Below are 13,739 nucleotides of genomic sequence, written 5' to 3'. Positions count from 1 at the left end.
CAGACAAAAGTGGGAGAAATGACACTGGGTCAGGTTGTGTAAAGTCCATTCCGTGTTGCCTTGTCCAAGCTAGAGCTTCCACTCCAAAGATGATTGCCATAAAGGGTTAATATGCCTTCGATTAACCTTTCTCCACCTTTACCATTGGACACTGATCCTCTCTCTCTCGCTCTCTCGCGAGAGAAAGGTGCATCACCAGACGCCGGGTGATAGAAAGGAGAGCATGTGCTGCGGACAGGCGTGCCGGCATTCTCTGCTTAGACTTTCCTGCGTATCACTTCCCTGTTAGACGAGGAGAAATAGAAAGGTTCTTCCAGATGGGGCACTCCACTCTGGACACGGAGCTTAACGCGACCTCTTTGATGTCTTGTTCGGCACCCGATGAGTTTGTTGATGCTATGATATGGTCCATGCAGGAATTTGGTGGCAGGAGGCACCGAGAGCCTTGTTGATTATGAGGCTGAGCAAGAGACTGTGGCAGGCTGGAGGTGACGGAGTCCGGAGATTGAGACAAGGGAGGGTGTGGGAAATATGATGGCTGCAGTTCTCCTAAGTCTGGGCCAAGACCATTTTACATTCTCTTTCACCAACTGCATGAGGCCTGAGCTGCAAATAAAAGAAGCTATAAATCAATGGATCCATCCCAACTTAATTAGGGAAACAAATTAAACATGTTTACTTCAATAGAGTCATACTGGTATATTCTATGTCAACCGAGCATGTAGCTCTTCGTACTTTTTGAGGGCTGGCTGGCTTCATCACTTTAGAGCAGAAGTCCAGCACAAGCCTCATTATGGCCCCCGAGTTTAGCTGCCCTCTTCAACCGTGCTGTCCCTGTCAAGGGGTTAACAAAGAGAGGGCCAGGATCATCAAAATGCTGTGATTGGGTAAGCTCCTTATCCAACACGTAAGGAGTTGAGCGTCTGCCCTCCATGCTGACCTGTTGTGAAGGTGCAGCTTTGAGACACATTAAGCACGATTCTCTTAGCTGTAAGGAGTGGGACATCATTATTACAAAGGGCTTTGGGAGCTCATAGTAGAGGCCGTATGAGTCAACCAAAGAGTTCTTAAAGATGCATCCTATCCCTCGTGAACCAAGGAGAAGCTCCAGAAGCTAAGGATCTGCCACTCCTCAAACCTCAGCCTCTTGTTGCACTAGGAGCAAGGCCACAATCTTTCTGTCTCTTACTCAATAGCACCAGGAGCATTCCAAGTGTTGAATGGGATTACCAAATAAATGATCTCAGGCCCAAACAACCAAACAGACTCAAAGAATATGGCATAATACTACTTTATTATCAATTCAATAAAGTAGGGAAACCTGCTGAACAAACAGATTGCAGCTCACACACTCTTAACACATTTCAATCCGGCAAAAGGCTTTATATCTTGATGTACATCAGCTATAATGTCATCGTACCTGGCAAACAGTAAAAACCTATTGGGCATAGGGATTGGTTAAGGGAACATATATACTTATAGTTTATATAAGTGTTAGCATCATCATTGACTTCCCTTATCTGGTAGGCACGCCTTGAACAACCTCTAACTACATAAAATACTGATAATAGCATAACAACAGCAGCGGATAGGCTTCTGCAACAATGATTAGTCCACCATCACATAGGCCCTCATGATTGGTTGGCACTCTCTTCCAACCGTGGACATTCCGTTCAAGGGAACAACGTCAGCCAACTGCCTTCCTTAGCTAATTAGCCTACCATCTCACATCAGATAGGCCCTATGCCAGGGCTTATTCACTGTAGTTCACCTTGCTGACTGTTCTCCTCCTCAGAACTTTAAAGGGTGTGAATGTACATTGCTATCTTCCTCTGGAGCTTTATGAATAGGCCTTGTCTCCAGGTCTTGTATCACGTGTGAGGAGACCATGATTTTGTCCATTCTGTCCTTCTATTTTATGCTATTTGATTTTATTATATTGGGTGCTATTACACTCCTCAGCCTCTGGAGACTTTGTTGCTTCATCTTGCATGTGCTTTCTGCATCTTTGATTGTTCAATACTTGGTACTCCATTACTTAATCCATGCGAAATATGTCCTGTGTATGCAGCTTAACCTCTTCGACTCCTTTCGTGACTTACGGTTGCTTCTTACTGTGGCACCCTTGATTCTGAGCCAAGCAAATATCCTTTGTTCTTGCACAAATCTGTATTTCAGCACATTTTAGCTCTGCAGCCTTGGTCTTTCTCCTCGAGGCTTTGTGCTTATACGGTACCAACATCCATTTTCTCAACATGGCTGCTTTACTCGTGTTATATTTCCTACGTTAGCAAGCTTCTACATCATCTTATCTACCTTGCGCTTCTGTGTATATACATCTACTCCATCTCTTGTTACATATCTTCTAAGTGTATATGATTTTCTTCATCTTCGCATTTATGTTTACTTTGTCACTTTAGTCACGTCTTCATTCTCGATATGCATACGTCATGTTTAGTGCACCCATTTATCTTCTCTTCTTCATTACATCTATTCATACCTGTCAGACTTAACTTATAGTTCTTTTAAGTGCAGTGATGTCTGCAGACTCATGTCTATCACATCAGTTCGGGGATACATTCCATACGGTTGTCTAAGTGCATAACGTCTCTCATACCTTCAATGTGGTATTGTGATGATACCAGGTGCCATGCACAGTGTTCTCTTGCTGTTGTTCCAGTATGACGGAGAGGAGGGCGTAGGCTCCATAGATGACTGGTACATCTGCCTCGATACACACTGGTTATCTCCAGAACTAGTCTGGAGCGATTTACCTAGGAAGCCCTCAGCTTCTCCCTCGTACTCAACCTCCTACCTCAAAGGTGCCTCCAATATGCTTTTACCTATTAGTACCCGGTGGGATGGGGGCAGCCTCACGGCCAATGAGAAGGCACGGAAGGGGGATTACCAGACGGTAATCCTGTCGCCCTGAGCCTGCTCAGGGCTGGGGTTGCCATCTTCCCCGCTGTGGAACAAGGTAAGTGCTCCCCTCACCCCTCCCCATCCCCCATCCACAGATGCCCCCCCACCACCACCTACCATCTTTTCGATCCTTTTCAAGTGCGGACGCACAGGGAACACTTCTGTCCCCAGCGCGTCCGCTCACGATCTGCAACACGCCATCATGGAAAGGAAGAAGAGACTACGTGTAGTCCCTTCTGTCCTTTCCATGGCAGTCATTTTGTGTGTACTTCCTATTTTGTATAATGGTCACCACAGAAAGGGAGAAGGGACTACATGAACTTCAAAGCGTTCCCATATCCCACATTCTCCTTCTTTGAAACCCTGTTCATCAATATGTCAATCGGGGTCTCTGTGCACTCAAACGAGTGTGCCTTGAGCCAGTTCATTTTTGAACAATACGTGTATCTTTGCATCTGTTCCTTGCATAGAATTCCCATTAAAAACAAGCATTAGCACAATCAACAGTTTTGTCTCTTCTATGTGCATTGGGTAGGCATTAGCCAGCTGTTGCCCTCTGATTACCAGGTACTAATACCATTTGTCTGATGTTACCATCTTACCCCTAGTTGGTACCATTAAGGTTGTGCCTGTGCCATCCCTGCCCAAAGGCTGCACAAAAGTCAAAGCCTTTGCCACTTCACATGTGTGTTATTTTACATAATAATCATTACTGTAATACATTAGCAATTCCAAATTAATGTCCTCATTTCTTCCCATTGACGGATTCACTTGTTTCTTGTAATGCTAAAAATTCAGACTAGGAGGGTGAGATGTGGTTAGTGCCCACCTATCTTGTAATATACTCTTGCAGGCCAGCGTGCAGAGTCCCCTCTGAGCTTTTGAAGTGCATAGACATGCTCGAATTTCCCAACTGCATCTCAAGACCCCATAGGACCGAAACCTCCCCTCAACACTTGTAGTTTCAGGTTGGCCAGATGGGAGGGGAGGGGGTCACCTCTTCTCATTTGGAAACAGGCCTACTTTTGGACCCAGACCCCCAGCGCCGAGGTCTCCCAGTCACTCTCCTCCTGGTGAAAGTTTGTCCTGTAATATCATTCTTTATTTTGTGGCAGATCAGTGTTTTATATAGCGTGAACATATTATATCATGGCTGCACGTGCAGATATCTCAGCACATTTACAATTATTTCCCTATAATTTGTTATTTATACCTACGAAGTTTCTAAGTGCAGACCCGGGACTCGAACCTGTGTTGCTCTGCAGATCACGTAGCCACTGGGCTACACTACCCATGCTTAATCAAGATATGTATTCAGCCTGCCCCAGTTTCCCCCTCTCATAATCTGCCTCGAGCAGGGCATTTCTCGTACCCCTCTGCGGTGCAGTGCTCCTTCCTGGGGGCTCTAGAGGGGGCAGGCCTCTTCAGCTGGCACCACCCCACAGCCAGAAATGGGTTCTCCTAGCCCTGGCTTCGCTGGCACTATAGTCCTGAAACGCAGTTAGACTCTGGGCCTATTCATTTATGGGGCTGTGTTTATAATGTCAAGATCCTGTGTTTTCTTGTTTGCATTAAAAGTAAATAATGTCAATTGCTTGTCTTGATAGCAAGGTATTACAAATGCCCTACAAAATACTAAATGATAACACACTGTTAGGAAATAAAACACTTTTCCAAAACTGAAAACCACCAATGGGGGTCCTGTAATGCCTTTGGGAGTACAAATTGCATAGCTTGGAACCCCCATTCCCAAACAGCTGTACAAAGAGGGGCCACAGCAGAAGATCAAAACAGGCAGGTGTTTAGTGTATTACTCAGCGTGATTTCAACGTGCTTTTATTATTAGTTCATAAGGGGCATTATTTTATTTTTATTTGTATGTAATCAAAACGATTTTTACAAAGAAAGAAGAAGCAGGTCATGTTTTTGGTAAGAAAGAAAAAGTCCATAAATCAGTTAGATGAACTTATATGCATAATGTTTATCGTGGCCAGTAGCCAAGATGTTCTGTCCCCTTTTGCCAGCAAATTTCTTCATCGATAAGAGAAAAATGGGATAAGGTACCGTGCAGGTATTTGGAACGAATCCGTCATGTCGCTGGACATACCAAAAGCAAGTGGCAAATTGTTTCTTTAGCTGTAGAAGAATTGCAGAGGCGGCAAGAGTTTGTAGCCACTAAACCTCTAATGGCCAGTATTTCTCGCGTTTCTAGTAGGTTTAGGCGAATTCTCATAAAGAAGTTGCGCGCCGTTCTGTTCGGAAATAAATTAATATTATTCTGAAGAACATCCCGTTTTTTAAAATTCTGTGGGAGATGTGTTGTTAATTTATTTTTGTTTGCAGTTTCCAATATCGTTATCCAATCAAGTTCTCTGATCTTTTTTAGAACTTTTACTGGGTTATTTATAAGTTCCTCTTCACAGCTGTCTACAGATGTTAGAAGGGCCATATTCACTGCCTTCCATCTTGTCAACATGGTACAAGTGGAAGATGACAATTCCTGATTTATCAACTTGTAGACGTACGGGCTATCTTCCGATCTACATTTCCTGTACAGCATTAAGCTATTGCAGTTTACTGAAGACTTTAGTGATGTGAGGCTAAGTTCTCGTCTGATCGACGCTACTGGAGTTGATTTGGGAAGGCCTAGCATCGATCTCCAAAACTTAGCTTCCAACTTTGGCCACAGTTCAGGGGGAAGGTTAGGCATGGCGTCTGCCCCGTAGGTTAGGGACGGCATAACTTTCTTCTTGTAAAATTCTCGCACTGGGATTGTCGAGAATCGGCCATATTTGATGTCAATTGCTTTCCCCTGAGCAGCAAGCTTTTTCGTTTTGTCATAGAGAACTCCTTGCATTGCCTTTTCTTTCCCATAGCTATCCAGGGTAACCCCCAGATACTTACTTAGAGTCACTTATTCTTTCTACTATGGCAGTGCCAAGGCGAAGGTTGGTCTTTTCTTTTTTTCTGATAGTTTTTTCAATTATCATCATTTTGTTTTTTCCTTCGTTGATGTCCAGGTTGTTCTCTGCCATGTATCGCTGAAGATTATTCAGTTGGCGCTGCAGGTCCATTGGTATATGGTCTAAAAGAATCAGGTCGTCCGCGTAGAGTAAACGACTGATCTTTTCTCTGCCAATTTTTGGAGGGAAGGAACGTATAATCTTCTCAGATTCTTGGACGTCTCCTAGGTAAGTCCAGAACAAGGCTGGGGCCAGAGGACAGCCCTGTTTCACCCCTCTCGCTGTCATAATCTCTGCCGAAAGCGTCCCTTGTTGGTTTAAGCGGAATCGCATTGAGGTGTTAGTATATAAGGCTCTTATTGGGTCTAGAATTTAATTTGGGCACTTCCAGGATATCCGTTTCGACCATAGTCTAGTTCTATCCACTCGATCAAAGGCCTGAGTAAGGTCAATGAAGGCTACAAATATTCTAGGACTGCCTTCTAAGACCTTACTTTTATAGTACTCAATGTGAGGCTACAAATATTCTAGGACTGCCTTCTAAGACCTTACTTTTTATAGTACTCAATGTGAGGCTACAAATATTCTAGGACTGCCTTCTAAGACCTTACTTTTTATAGTACTCAATGTGAGGCTACAAATATTCTAGGACTGCCTTCTAAGACCTTACTTTTTATAGTACTCAATGTGAGGCTACAAATATTCTAGGACTGCCTTATAAGACCTTACTTTTTATAGTACTCAATGTGAGGCTACAAATATTCTAGGACTGCCTTCTAAGACCTTACTTTTTATAGTACTCAATGTGAGGCTACAAATATTCTAGGACTGCCTTCTAAGACCTTACTTTTTATAGTACTCAATGTGAGGCTACAAATATTCTAGGACTGCCTTCTAAGACCTTACTTTTTTATAGTACTCAATGCGAGAATGTTTGCATTCATGCCCATGTTCTTTTTAAATCCTGTTTGGAGGTGGTCTTGACAGGGGGCATTATTTGCCCATGAGGTAAAGTGGCATAGAAGTAAGGATCCAAATACTTTGCCTATTGGATCTAAAAGGGCAATTGGGCGATAGTTTGCAGGATCCGCCTTATTGCCTTTTAATAAATCGGAACTACATTTGCTGTATTCCAGGAAGGCGGGATGGTTTTTGAGTCCACGCAGCGACCAAAGATCTTGCTTAGCAATAATTCCAAGGCTTCCAGATGGGTTTTTAGGTCAAGATAGGTTATGCCGTCAGTGCCCGGCGCACGAGAAGCTTTTAATTTCTTTATTAAGTCGAATATGTCGGCTTTGTTGTCCAACCGTATCCATGGCGAATCAGGGCGCCTGTTCTCCTGGGTGTCATTGGTTGATGATTGAAATAGATTTTCGAAAGTAGTTCTCCCATGTCAATTCCCCAATTCCATTCTGTAGAGAAGGTAAAGCGCCTGTCGATGTTGAGCGGAGTAGAGACTAGAATTCTTTGGCATGATTGCCATTAATGGCCTTGAGAATTTTTTCTGCATCTCGTTGATATAGTATAGTTTGGTGGGCATCCATGTTTTGTAGGCTGTTCTTGCTTCACTGGTGGCGAGTAAAGCAGACATAGGATTTAATTCTTTTGCATGTCTCATGGCCTTCCTTAGGTCACGCTTTTTGTCTACCACCAACATGTCAAAGACATGTTTTCCACGACTGAGTTTTGTAAGTCGTTAGTAGAGGGGAGTAGTCTACGATGGCTAGTCCTTCACCATTTGTCAGATCACTATAATTGGCTGTCAGGGCTCTTATGGCGCCCTCAGACATTTTTAGCAGTGTTCCTTGGTTATTAGACTCTAGGAAGGAAGTCATTTTTGCATAGGATGGTATTTGTGAGGACCAAGTCCAGAGTAGTAAATTATGGTCACTGGCAGACATCCTTACTACTTCAAAGGTTTTTATTGATTGGAGGAACGGCCGTGTCACAAAAATATGGTCAATCGTAGAGTATTAACCTTCACATTCTCGGGAAGGGATTCGATTTGGGTCAGGAAAGACTGAATGAGGGTGAAGGAAGACTCTTGATTTCATTAGTTTCATCCACAGAGCAACCCGTTGTTCAGAAGGCGTTTTCTTGGCGTTCATTTTGCAGCCACCTTCTTCTTTTGTTTGTTGGCGTTTAGGTCACCACATATTAGTATGTGGTGAATCTGGTGGACGACTTGTACTTAGTCTATTTCTGACTCAATCATGGCAAGAAATTTTGTTGATTCAATTGTAGCGGGATTCCAGTAGGTGTTAATGATTACAATGAACTTTGTTGTACTCTTTTTTCCTTAGCATTGGCTATTGACCAATTTAGTTTCACTGTTAACATAAATTGGTTTTCGTTGAGCTTTTGTGCGAGGGTGATGCCACTTCCATTACGAATTTCCGTTAGGAGGCCCGAAGTAGGGCAGTCCGCAATGCCTTTTTTTGCTGGTGCTATATTTATTTCATAGCCACCCAAGGTAGGGTGTTGTATGAGCCATGTCTTTTGGAGGCATATGATGTCTCAGTCCCCCAGTTGGATATCCCCAGGGATTGTTAAATTCAGAAATCCTTGAGTCTTTCATGAGCACATCCTGATTGTTTGTAGATTCTCTATAGATCGAAAGTTCGGCTCAGGACTGTGCTCTTGGATCATGAGTGGCTATCTTTGTCGATGACGCGTCAAGGCCTTCGGAAGCCAAGACCACAAAGTCTAAAACGAAAGGCCAATTTCAGTGTTGGTCGCTGCTGGTTGAATATCGTTCTGTACTTTCCTTGTAAGTCCAGTAGTTGTACTAATGTTTGTTTCCTGAGTTGGGTTGCTTGTAGATGGTTTTTCTACTGCAACTACTTCCTTGCTGGATCTTGGTTTGGTGTTGTCAAGAACAATAGAGAACATTGTGTTATCCTTGACTTTCACTGTAGCACTTGCTGCAATTGGCTTCCGAGGAAAGGAGGAAAAGAGGAAAGGAGGAAAGGAGGAAAGGAGGAAAGGAGGAAAGGAGGAAAGAAGGAAAGAAGGAAAGGAGGAAAGAAGGAAAGAAGGAAAGAAAGAAAGAAGGGAATGGGAGGAAACGGAAGGTATGGCGGGAAAAAGTAGGCAGGTTGACTTTAGAGGTTCCATAGATAGATGGATAATAAATAATACTGTCTCGGGAAGAACTGCACAGCCCCTGGAGGAGATAACTAATATTGCCTTAACTCCTTCACCAGCAAATGATGACCCAAATACTAGAGCCGCTCTCATGGAACCTACCAAGCCGATGATTAGAAGCGGCACAAAATCTGGTTCTGTGGGTAAATCTGAGGCTAACAGCGTGAGGGGTGATATTGCATCGCACCTTGAAACACTTGTGTATAGGTGCGTTATAAATGCCATATCATATCACATCATTGTGTGGAACAAGCTGAGCTCTTTTGCAAAACTTGAGGAACTTAATCCTACTAATGATAATCAATTTTTTAACAGATCACAATTGTTAACTCTTTGGAGTCGCATTCCTTGGGCCTCATTACAAGGTTGCCGGTCCGGATACAACCGTACTGGTAAGTTGTGCTCGCAGGTGCCTTTTATTCTGCCAGGTCTGCCCTGGCGGAATGAAAGGCACCCATGAGCACAGCAGGCTTGTAGCACCGGCACCGTTATGAATGGTGCCGGTGCTACAGGTATCCCCGTTCCCATTGAGCCCTATTGGGCTCAATGGGAACGGGGATATACCGGCACCGGCGCCCATGAAAGGGCAATTGCCAGGTCTGGCGGGGCCAGAATACCCCAGTAATTGCCCATTCACGGGTGCCAGATTTTCTTGCAGGTATGGAGGTAGGCTTCCGGGTAAAACCGGCAAGTCTACCTCCAACTTCGTAATGAGGCCCCTTGTCTCTCTGTGGAATCAGAAAATACCATATTAAGGCGTTTACACCATGCAAAGAGAAATACACCAACACGGGCTTGTAAAGATTCCCAGAATCTTTATTGCAATACTGAACAATTTACAAAACAAAGTACACAAATAGCTATTTGGCCGTCAGTACTTCACAGAGACCACCAGCAGGTTCAATGTGAGCAGTGAACAGGAATTGCTAGCTGGACATCAGCATATTTATACAGTTTCTTCATAACGATGTCCAGCCTCCTACAAGTTAATCATGTACTGGGCTAGGGTTCGCACCAGGTTCATTCCTAATTTACATATCTCGTGCATGCGGTTTACTTCTTAATACATTTACTAACAAGCACTATTATTCTCTGGGTTTAACTTTACACTCTTTACACATTTGCTTCAATGCAGGTCAAACAGATGTTTTGCATGTCATGTTTAAATAGCGTTATTGTTCTTGTATACTTGTAGGTTAACATCGCCGATTCAAGTAATCCCCTGATCCAGAGGTCAACAAAGGACAAGGTCTACATGACCCGACATGTAGCCTGCAGGCAGGTTGGACATTAACTCGAATACAGAGGTTGAAGAGGTTAAGTAAGAACAAGAGAACACAGGTCGGCCATTTTAGGCCACAGGGTGACTTTGCACGACAAACTAAAATGGTGGCTTTAACCTAAAATGGAGGCTTGATTAACTTAAGGTCACGACCTTGCGATGCGGATTTCCTCGCAAAGCGACTGGGCATAGGCCAACATATACAAAGAGGACGAAACAATATTATATCAGTTTTAACAAACCCTCCTTTTGGCCTATGCCAAGCGCTAAACTACTTCCAATCACTTTACGACTAACTCCACATTTCAACGTCCATACACCCCGAATCATTATCAGACATATCTATTGCCATTAGATCAGACACTAGAGTTTCTTTCAACACATACTCCTTGGAAACCTTATCTGGGGCGTATATTTAATGCCCTAATACACTTGTTACTTGCGCGCAACCCCCCCCCTAATACCGAACATATACCAGGGAGACACTGTATACAACAACAAAGGAATAGAAAACTACCCAAGATAATCAGCAGGGCCAAAAACAACTTCCATCCCCACGACCATAGGAGGTCCCTAAACCATGCACTAAGTTCCCAGTTTCGCTCAGGAACATGTACCTCTGAACTAAGAACATGTAGATTTTGGATCGCCCTAAAGATCGTAGGAGAGGAGTCTGGTACGTAAACACAGCAAGCGGACCCCACTAATTTACATACTCCTCCACGCTCTGCCAGAATGACATCTAATGCTTTCTGTTCTAACGTCATATTATAGAGTATGTCAGTGGTCCGGTTGATGGTTCTCTCCGGTACTCTCGCTAGTCCCCTGATATCTTCTGAATTCATAATTTGCCCAAAAAATGGCACAAAGTATTTCATGATGTCTCCTAGAGTTTGCGCTGGAGTATCCCCCTTCATATCTCGTCGTGGACGAGTCTTCGAAATTTCTGCAGTACTGGCAATAAATACCCCAGGTAATAGAATCCCTAAATAGCAAGTTCCTTGCAAATCCCTGGGCAACCATGGAAATGCCACATTACCCCAAACAAAATAGACAGGTTCACCTACATACAGAGGTCTGTTCTCACTAGTCAAATTCGCAACGTTGGCGCATCTTCTAAAATCACCCATTGACCGTGTTCCATTCCTCTGCATGCAGAAGGAAACTGAATCGGGGCTATGGTTAACAGAATAAGATGGAGGCGTGGTATCCTTATTGCCTATAGGAGCCATTTTGGAAGAGATCAAAGACTGAAAAGGGCAAGACAATCTATCAGAGGGCCTAAAAGAAGCAACATTTGGCTTACTCCTATTTGCAAAAAGCGAGCATCCCAGGGGCATGAAAACACATTTTTCAAAACTATTCAAATTTGTACGATCAAAGTTCCCTGAGATGCTGTCATTCCAACTGCCAAAGAATAGTGCTCTGATAGAAGCATAACAAGCAGTTGTCAAAGGTAAAGGATGAATGTACCAACCTAGCCCCTTATCCCCATGTTGCGGTAAATGCGAGCAGATCCAGCAGTTGGTCCTATTAAAAATTGCATGAGTGGCATTCATTATTAACAAAATAGTATTATTCTGATAGTTCCGTCTATGCGAAGAATCTCTAGGCGACAAGGTATGCAATTGCACGGAAGAGGTGGGTATAACAGATACATTTTCAACAGGTAAAAAGTCCTCTAGCGGATATGCTTCCTCCAGGTACCACACCCAAAACCAATAGTTACTAAAAACCAAGTTATTATTACAAAAAGGCAACAATACATTTTCGGGGTCCCCTTACACGCTTGATCATTGTCTCTGCTAGTCACATATTTATCTAAAAGTTCAGTACGAGCGGTAGCGGGTGCAGGCATCGTAGTCTTCAATCGAAAAAACACCAATTGTTCGTTTGCTGGCGACTCCCATCGCCCGTCTTCTTAATATCTTTCCCACAACCCTTAGCCAACAGAATCCTTTCGTAGAGTCGGGCCAAAAGGCAAGCCCTCAAATGATTTCCTCAATCACACAGTCAGACTGTGCCGTACGTCTATCTTCTAGGACGTAAATTATATTTCACAATTTCCGGTGCTGAAGGATCAGAAAACAGTATGTCGTCACTTCCCACTGGAGGTGGCGAGTGAACGGAAATGGGATCAGAAAATGGATGATCCGGAAGTACCACTGTTGGAGAGTGCGGAGACAAGATGGCCGTTTTGTCTGGCCTTACGAACCCTGGAATGGTCTGCGATACTCTTTTGTTGGTTGTTGCTGTTTCGGGCACGTTGGTTACTGCATTGGAAAGGGATTCTGTGTCTTCTGTATCGTATGGCACGGGCTGCGGGATACGTTTGGTGTGTGTTGCGTGTATCCAGTTCTTCCGCCCTGCTACCCACACCGCAGTCTGGCAGGACCTGGTAGGGACCTCTCCACCGAGGTGCAAGGCAAGACGACCTTTCGAAAACTTTCGTGAGGATCCAGTCCCCCGGTCGTAGACTGTGACCGGGACCCTCGTACCGTACAGGTAAAGCCTCTCGCACCTGGTGATAAATTGAAAATAGATTTTTAGTCAACTGGTTACAGTAATCTGAAAGAAGCACATTCTCTATATCCCGCAATGAGCGAGTCTTTGGCATACCCCAAATATTAGCAGGCCTCCCCATTACCACCTTAAAGGGAGAGAGCCCAATCTTAGTTTGAGGGGTTGTTCTCATCGACAGCAACACGATCGGTAAGGCGTCCAGCCATTTTAGCTTGGTGCCAGCACACGTCTTAACGAGCTTGTTCTTTATAATGCCGTTATGCCTTTCCACTAATCTGGCACTTAGGGCATGTCTGGCCGAATGGAACCGTTTATCAATCTGCAATCCTTCGCATATTTGTAGGATTACAGCAGCGATAAAGTGTGGCCCATTATCCGACCAGAGGACTCTCGGCAGCCCGAACCTAGGAAAGAACTCTTTCAACAGAGTTTTAGCCGTGGTTATGGCCGTTGCATCTCTAACAGGGAAGGCCTCAACCCACTTGCTAAATGCACAAATGACAACCAACAAGTATTTAAGATTGTTGCAATGTTCCATCTCAGTGAAATCAAAGTGGATGACCTGGAACGGAAAAGAAGGTGGAGCGAACCTTCCTCTAGGAGTCGAGGTACCTTTTCCTACATTGTGCCGCAAGTAGACCATGCACCCTTGGACAAAGCGCTCCGCAATTTTGAAAATGTTATCATTGGCCCATACACTGTGTAACATTTTAGTCAATTTACGCGCACAGACATGGGTCGGACCATGAGCCATAATGACCATCATTGTAATACACGCGTCAGGGAGTAACCATTTTCCTTCAACATTGTCCACCCAACACCCATCACCATCCAATCTCCCTGCACCCTCAACCCATTTGTTGGTCTCCTCTACAGTAGCATTTGCTTGAATGTCTTTTAGA

This window comes from Ambystoma mexicanum, chromosome 10 (genome assembly GCF_040938575.1).
Source record: "Ambystoma mexicanum isolate Mex_15411 chromosome 10, UKY_AmexF1_1, whole genome shotgun sequence".
In the NCBI taxonomy this organism is placed as follows: Eukaryota; Metazoa; Chordata; class Amphibia; order Caudata; family Ambystomatidae; genus Ambystoma; species Ambystoma mexicanum.
The sequence above is the reverse complement of the archived record's forward strand: the minus strand, read 5'-3'. Positions refer to the sequence as shown.